This window comes from Otolemur garnettii, unplaced genomic scaffold, assembly GCF_000181295.1.
Source record: "Otolemur garnettii isolate 467f Iridium unplaced genomic scaffold, OtoGar3 scaffold00172, whole genome shotgun sequence".
Lineage (NCBI taxonomy): Eukaryota > Metazoa > Chordata > Mammalia > Primates > Galagidae > Otolemur > Otolemur garnettii.
This window is the reverse complement of record NW_003852567.1, coordinates 2,275,607-2,284,369: the sequence shown is the minus strand read 5'-3', so window position 1 is coordinate 2,284,369 and position 8,763 is coordinate 2,275,607. Positions and strand designations below refer to the sequence as shown.

Here is an 8,763-nt window from a genome sequence, read left to right as displayed (position 1 = left end):
CTCTACCCAGGGGGACAGCCTGAGGCCAAAAAAATGTGGCCACACTTCATGCAATAGTTAGAGTCCAGGAAAAATAAAGCCCTGCCTCCACACTAGCTCAAGGAAGTCTTGTGCAGGAGCCCAATTTATGACAGTGTTTTTCTATCACTGCCAGTAGTATCCTGCTAATGCACTGGATTTGAGTAGCGTCTGCCTTCCCACCACAATGTAAACAGCTAAAAAACCATCCCTATGTCTAACTCATCTGTACCCCAACACCTAAGATTGCTGACAACTGGAAGCAATAAATCTCTGTTCAAGTGAACCTCTACAGCAGAGGTTCTCCACTCCTTTGTAACAATGAAAATACGTCGTGGCATTAGGAAAGTTGAAAACCACTGCTCTCTATAGAGTAACATATATCATCAAGGGGCGGGAGTACCTGCCATTCAGCCCCAATCTGTAGTATCCTAGACTCTGGAGTATTTCACAAAAATAACTGAATACTACCTTAAGTTTCTATTAATGGCCTTATTCCCATATATTAAAAGAACCTTTCAGCTCCATGCCTGTAGCTCAAGTGGCTAAGGCACCAGCCACATACACCAGACCTGGCCAGTTCAAATCCAGCCCAGGCCATCCAAACAACAATGACAACTACAACCATAAAATAAAAAAAATAATAAAAAAATAAAAAAAGCTGGGCTTTGTGGCAGGTACCTGTAGTCCCAGCTACTTGGGAGGCTGAGGCAAGAAAATTACTTAAGCCCAGGAGTTGGAGGTTGCTGTGAGCTGTGATGCCACAGTGCTCCAGGGCAACAGCCAGAGGCTCTGTCTCAAAAAAAAAAAAAAGAATCTTTTATGGCTTGTTGCCAGTACCACAGAGGTTACAGAGTCACCCGCATGCATGGAGGCTGGCAGGTTCAAGCCCGGCTCAGGCCAGCGAAGCAACAATGACAACAACAAAAAAAAAATAGCCAGGCGCTATCGCAGGCGCCTATACTCAGCTACTTGGGAGGCTGAGGCAAGGGAATCACTTAAGCCCAAGAGTTAGAGGTTGCTGTGAGCTATGATGCCATGGCATTCTACTGTGGGTGACATAGTAAGACTCTGTCTCGAAAAAAAAAAAGAAAAAGAACCTTTCACCAGTGTTTCAAACCCTGGAGTCTGCACAAAGTAATGGAGTACTTTTAAGCTTTACAAAAACAAAAAAAAAAGGTATACTTATCCCAGGCGTCCTTAAACTACGGCCTATGGGACACATGTAGCCCACCTAGGACATTTATCCAGCCTGCCGGGTGTTTTTGCTGCCGCTGCCTGTCCTGCTTAGCAGCTGACTCATCCCGGGGCCCACAGTCCAGCCCTCCAGTGGTCTGAGAGACAGTGAACTGGCCCCCTGTTTAAAAAGTTTGAGGACCCTTGACTTATCCTATTATAAATGATCAATTTATTACATATTGGTGAGAACTATCTGAACTAAGTAACAGTAGTAATGTCTTGCTTATTGGGATGACTGGCTGTTACATTCAAAAAATAACTCTGGAAATAATTAAGAAGTATTATGTGCCAGGCGCAATGGCTCATGCCTATAATCCTAACACTCTGGGAGTTCGAGGTGGGTGAATTGCTTGAGTTCACAGGTTGGAAACCAGCCTGAGCAAGAGTGACCCCCCCTCTCTAAAAGTAGCCAGGCATTGGCACCTATAGTCCCAGCTACTTGGGAGGCTAAGGCTAGGGGATCACATAAGCCCAAAAGTTTGAGGTTGCTGTGAGCTGTGACACCATGGCTCTCTACCAAGAGTGACAAAGTCAGACTGTCTCAAAATAAATAAATAAATAAATAGATTATCAAGGCAGGGCAGGGCAGCTCACCTGTAATCTCAGCACTCTGGGAGGCCAAAGAAGGTAGATTGCTTGATTTCCGGAGTTCAAGACCAGCCTGAGCCAGAGCGAGACCCCATCTCTAAATATATCCCAGAATTGTTGTGGGTGCCTAGTCCCAGTTACTAGGGAGACTGAGACAAGAGAATTGTTCGAGCCCAAGAGTTTGAGGTTGCTGTGAGATATGAAGCCACAGCACTCAATTCCAGGTCCACTGAATGAGACTGTCTTAAAAAAAAAAGAAAGCAATAGATTAGGCCAGGCCCAGTTGCTCTCACCTGTAATCCCAGCACTCTGAGAGACAAGCTGGTGGACTGCTTTTGGTCAGGAGTTTGAGACCAGCCTAAACAAGAGCAAGATCCTGTCTTTAAAATAAAATAGGAGGCAGTGCCTGCGCCTCAGTGAGTAGTGCGCCAGCCCCATATACCCAGGGTGACAGGTTCGAACCCAGCCCTGGCCAAACTGCAACAAAAAATAGCTGAGCATTGTGGCTGGTGCTGGTAGCCGCAGCTACTCGAGAGGCTGAGGCAAGAGAATCACCTAAGCCCAAAAGGTGGAGGTTGCTGTGAACTATGACGCCACAGCACTCTACCAAGGGCAACAAAGTGAGACTCTGTCTCTAAAAAAAAAAAATAATAAAATTAAATTAAATTAAATAGCAGGGTGTCTTGGCACCTGTAACTCAGCAGCTAGGGCGCCAGCACATACACAGGAGTTGGTGGATTCTAATCCAGCCCAAGCCTGCCAAACAATAACAACTACAATCAAAATAAAAAATAGCCAGGCATTGTGGCAGGTACCTATAGTCCCAGCTACTTGGGAGGCTGAGGCAAAATAATTGCTTAAGCTCCAGAGTTTGAGATTGCCATGGGCTGTGACACCACAGCACTCTATCCTGGGGTGACAGCTTGAGACTCTGTCTCAAAATAAATAAATAAAAAAAATAGCAGGGCACTGTGGCAGGCAACTGTAGCCCCAGCTACTTGGGAGGATAAGGCAAGAGGGATCACTTGAGCCCAAGAGTTTGAGGTTGCTGGATGGCAACTGTGGCTCAAAGGAGTAGGACGCTGGCCCCGCATGCTGGAGGTGGCAGGTTTAAACCCAGCCCCGGCCAGAAACTACAAAAAAATAAGTGTTTGAGGTTGCTTGAGCTATGATGCCACTGCACTCTACCAAGGGTGTCAAAGTGATACTGTGTCTCACAAAAAAAGAATAAAGGGAAAGAGAGATTATCATTCACTAGTTTCCATCAGTGACAGAAACTCTGACTGGACAGGAATAGAGGCTACAAAAAGGCAATCTGTACACAATTGGCAAAGTCTGAATGTGGATTTATATATTATTGATATCATATATTATACATACTATTAGGTAATTATCCATATCCCTAGATGTAATTATGTTATTGTATATTTTTGTAAGAGAAGCTCTTTATTCTGAGGAGATATTTACCAAATATTTAGCACAAAGATGTCTGCCTTTTACTTTCAAATCATATGGCCTCCAAAAACAATATATGTAGTATATGTAGAGAAAAAACCTGATATGGTAAAATATTGAGTAGTAATTCTCAGGAAAAGGTATGTACACATGTGTTCATTACTCTTCCACTAGCTTTTATAGATGTAAAAAATCTTAAAAAGATAGAGGAAATCAATCAGAAAAAGGAATCAAAATCTGAAAAGAATAGAAAACACACACATAGACCAGGCAAGTAAGAGACTAAATATGATGGCAAAAATCCATATGGGACATTACAAAAGTTTTGACATACACAAAAATCAATAAACGTAAAATCCACGTGATCAGAAACAAATGATAGCCCTCCCAGCAACACCGATAAGCTGAGCAAGTAAGCTAAAACTTGTCTGAGTACATCAGAAAGGACACTGTAAAATACCTTTTTGTAAAAACCAAAAAAAAAATGTCCTTTTTTTGTTGCAGTATCTTGAGGGTAGTGCCTGTGGCTCAGTGGGTAGGACGCTGGCCCATATACTAAGGGTGGCGAGTTCAAACCCAGCCCCAGCCAAATTGCAGCAAAAAATAGCCAGGCATTGTGGCGGGCGCCTGTAGTCCCAGCAACTCAGGAGATGGAGGCAAAAGACTCTCCTAAGCTCAGAAGCTGGAGGGAGGTTGCTGTCAGCTGTGTGACACCACAGCACTCTACCAAGGGCTTAAAAAAAAAAAAGTTTATCTTGGAAGTGAAATAATGGACCATTACACAATCTGTCTCAAAACTTTTGTAGTGACCCACATATCCAAAATGTAATTACAGTAGACTGAATGGTCTCTGTGCCAAAGTTACCATGTTATATTAAAGCAAAATTAGAGTATGTGGTGTTCATTAAAAATGTATCGAAAATATCCCACTATCACTGGGCATCCATAGCACAGTGGTTATGGCCCAAGACACATAGACTGAGGCGGTTTGAACCCAGCTCAGGCCAGCTAACCAACAATGACAACTGCAACCAAAAAATAGCCAGACCTTGTGGCAGGCACCTGTGGTCCCAGCTACTTGGGAAGCTGAGGCAGGAGAATCACTTAAGACCAAGAGTTTGAGGTTACTATGAGCTGTGACACCAGAGATTACTATGAGCTGTGACACCACAGCACTCTACCGAGGGTGACATAATGAGACTCTGTCTCAAAAAAAATAAAAAAATAAAATAAATAAAAATAAAACATCCCACTGTAACTGGCTAAAACTAAAAATTATAGCAATATCAAACATTGGCAAGAATGTAGAAGAACTCTTTGGATATCCATTACATGTATGAACTCATCTTCTTCCCTAGACATCTATGATGGTATTAGTATGTACTATTCTCAAGAGAATTGAGAAAACAGTTACTCAGTTTTCTGTATTCTATAGTTCAGATGAGGAGCCTGACTGAAAACAACTCTACAACACATGGGAAGCAGTTTAGCATCATCTAGTAAAGTTGTACATACCCTACACACAAGCCAAAAATTCCATTCTCAATTACATACAGTCTCGAGAAAATGAAATTTCTTTTTTGAGGGAATGTCCACAAGAAGACAAGTATAATTTATAATCACAAAAAATTAGAAATGAGGCCAGACATGGCAGCCCAGGCCTGTAATCCCAACACTTTGGGAGGCTGAAGCAGGAGGCAGGAATTCAAGACAGCCTGGACAAACACAGGGAGATCCCATCTCTAATTATCAAAGCATGGTGGTGAGCACTTGTATTCCCAGCCACACAGGAGACTGAGCCAGGAATATTGCTTGAACCTAGGAGTTCAAGGCTATAATGAGCTGTGGAGCTATGCTCTGGCCACTACACTCCAGTAGCCTAGACAACAGAGGCAAAACCAGTCTCTTAGAGAGAGAGAGAGAGAGAGAGAGAGAAAAGGCACAAAAAGAAAAAGGAGAGAACAAAGAAAAGAGAAAGTAGGAGAGAATTAAAAAAGATACAGAGGGAGAAATAGACTACTAACAAGAAGAAATTCTGAGCCTGTAAAAGTCTCCATAATACCTAGGAATGATTTGATGAACAAGATTTAGAGTGTAAAAAAGGGTAAATAACAAAAGTACTAGGGGCAGGTCCAAGGTAGTGAGTTATCTCACTTGTTCAGTCAGTTACAGATTGAACTCCCTGTTCTACTCTTCCCTCCCTTCTCACCACATTTGACAACTTTTTCTTTTTTTTTTTTTTAAGAAATAGAGTCTCCATGGGCAATACCTGTGGCTCAAAGGAGTAGGGCGCTGGCCCCATATGCCAGAGGTGGTTCAAACCCAGCCCCGGCCAAAAACTGCAAAAAAAAAAAAAAAAAGAAAAAAGAAAAAGAAAGAAAGAAATAGAGTTTCTGTGGGGTATGGGGGCTTACCCCTGTAATCCTAGCACTCTGGGAAGCCAAGGTGGGTGAATTGCATGAGCTCAGGAGTTCAAGATCAGCCTGAGGAAGAGTGAGACCTTGTCTCTTAAAAACAGCCAGGGAGTAAGTAGTGGGGGGCACCTGTAGTCCCAGTTACTTGGGAGGCTGAGGCAAGAGGATCACTTGAGCCCAAGAGTTTAAGGTTGCTGTGAGTTATAAAACCACGGCACTCTATCAAGTGCAACACAGTGAGACTATCCTCCCCGCCCCGCAAAAAAAGAACATGGCAGAAGATAATAGTAGAGTTATTTAGTAATACTTTGTTGCCAGAGCCAGTGAGGAATTTGGAAGCTAGGCAAGATAGCTCACACCTATAATCCTAGCACTTTGGGAGACCAAGATGGAAGGACTGCTTGAGGCCAGAAGTTCAAGACCACCACCCTACCCCATACACAGAAATTTGAAAAATCAGCCAGGCATGGTGGCATGCTCATGGAGTTCCAGCTACTTGGGAGGCTGAAGCAGGATCACTTCAGCCCAGACGCTAGAGATTGCAGTGAGCTATGTGAGAGCCACTGCACTCTAGCCCAGGCAATAGGATGAGACCCTATCTCAAACTCAAAAAAAGAAAATAAAACAGTAAAGGCTTCACTTCAGAACACTTAAACCCTTCAAGACAGTTTTATACTTTCTACACACACTTTATACTTAAGAGGGCAGATATAGAGACAAGTTCCCATCAAAACACAAGTAAATAAACCTATTCTCCTCAAACAGTAAATCATTCAGGCACTCACTCAGTTAAACAGTAAGTCACTCAGTCACTCCTGGTTATCACTGCACAAGGTGCACTGGTTACCAGGAAAGGGAAGCAGAGTTATTAGTGTTGTTCCGGTATAGTTCTAAAGGCAGCCATGTGACTATGGCTGGTCCAGCCCACATTTAAAGACAAGCCAGAGAAAACCAGAGCAACAGGAAACAGGCAAGAGGGGCAACTATCACAACCCTTTCCCATGGCCTCATTCCCTCCCATGCCACCACTTCCAGTCTTATGTCAGTCATGACAAAAAACTTCCTATCTCTGAAAAGTTTTATAATTATTAAAGGTCAGAGGCAACAGAGAAGGCAAACAGAAGAAATCAGAGCTGCAGGAAAAAAGAAAGATAGAAGTATATAGAAAAAAAATTTCTCATCACATGTGTTAACTAGCTATAAGTAGGAAAATCAGGAGGGGAAATTGGAAGCAAGTCCAGAAGAACTATGTGGGAAACTTATTAATTACCTTTGCCTAATGGTAAGAGAAGTCTTCACAACAATGGGAATACAGCTCTAGCCAAGGTGCTCTGAAGGCAGGCAAGGGATGTTGGTATACTAGAAGACCATCATCTCCAGAGAGTGAAATTTATTCCTTTTCCTGAAATAGATGTGGACCACCAATGTACCCACTCAATGCTTAAGACACAGGAGAGCTTGGGTATGGCATTCACCTTCCATCCACATTTGACAAAATAACAGTAAAAAGGAAGTACAATTCACAGTAAGAAAAAGTGAGAAACACTCGAACTAGTGGCACACCCCATGGTGAAAAAATTGCTATCATAATGGAAGAGAAAATGTAAGAATGGGTTTCACCCAAAAAGTTGATAATATGCCTTTCAAAAAAAAAGACAATCTTTGAATACCTTATGAAGACCTAAAGAAGCTCCCAACTAGCCTGGTGTGCTGAGGCTGAGATGGAAGAATCGCTTGAGCCCAGGAGTTACAGGCCAGCCTGGGCAACATAGCAAGATCGTCTAAAAAAAGAGAGATTTTTAAAAAAGAGAAAAAAAGAATTGTTTAAAACCTGGTACTGTGGCTCATGCCTGTAATCCAAGTACTCTGGGAGGCCCAAGCCAGTGGACTGCCCTGAGGTCCCAGGTTTGAGACCAGCCTGAGCCAGAGTGAGACCCCTCTCTAAAAATAACCGGACATTGCGGCAGACCCTGCAGTCCTAGCTACTTGGGAGGCTGAGGCAACAGTTTGATTTTGCTGTGAGTTATGATGCCATAACACTCTACCCAGGGAGACAGTGAGACCTGGACAAAAAAAAAACAAAAAACTCTCAACTATTAGGATAAATAGATGCTAGAATAAGATGTTAAGTCTAGGGCAGCACCTGTGGCTGAGAGAGAAGGGCGCCAGCCCCATATACCAAGGGTGGTGGGTTTAAACCCAGCCCCGGCCAAACTGCAACAAAAAAAAATTGCCGAGCGTTGTGGCGGGCGCCTATAATCCCAGCTACTCGGGAGGCTAAGACAAGAGAATCGCCTAAGCCCAAGAGCTGGAGGTTGCTGTGAGCCTTGACGCCACAGCCCTCTACCGAGAATGACAAAGTAAGGCTCTGTCTCTAAAAAAAAATAAAGATGTTAAGTCTAAATATTTTTTTGTATACCTGAACCACAGATAAAGTAAAGCTAAATATTAACATACCATATATTTTGGATATGAGATTAGAAACAATGTCCAATAGTGGTGGTGACAGATTATGTCAAACAGGAAAGAAATGATGAAGGGATCAACCTCTAAAGACAAGAGCCCACAGTGGTGACAGTTGAGAGATGCCTGTGCAAACTGATCAGATTAAAAACTGGGGAAGAGGGGTGAGAAAGTGACTTAGAGGCAAACTGAGTTTTATGCATCAGTAACAGAGTAACACTACATGTACAGTGCTTTACAGTTTATAAAGCGCTCACAAACCTACCGGACAGAAAATAAACTGTTACACAAGCGGACAACAGGAACCAGGAGTGAAGAGGAAAACTGAGTCCGAACTGTAAGACCAAAGCTCTCTAACTGAAAAGAAGTAGAACTGAACTATGCCTCTGGGCAAGCCGGAAAAGGTTAGAGAGCGCAGAAGTTGGGCTCTAGAGGGCCAGTCCCAGGACTAGCCGCGGGCGTGAAAACGGAAAGCCTGGCAGGAAGGGAGCGACAGCGTGGCGGGGGAGCTCCGCGAACTGGAAGGGACCGAGGTGGGAGAGTAAACCACACCCTCCAGGACAGAAATCCGAAAGGCGGCGGGGGG

General features: G+C 43.4%; 1 protein-coding gene across 1 annotated transcript in view; it reads right to left on the bottom strand.

The window, feature by feature from the left end:
• The window catches only part of UBAP2 (ubiquitin associated protein 2), a 120,540-nt gene that overhangs the window by 111,379 nt on the left and 398 nt on the right, over positions 1–8,763 (bottom strand). The gene's annotated exons all lie outside the window — the stretch shown is intronic.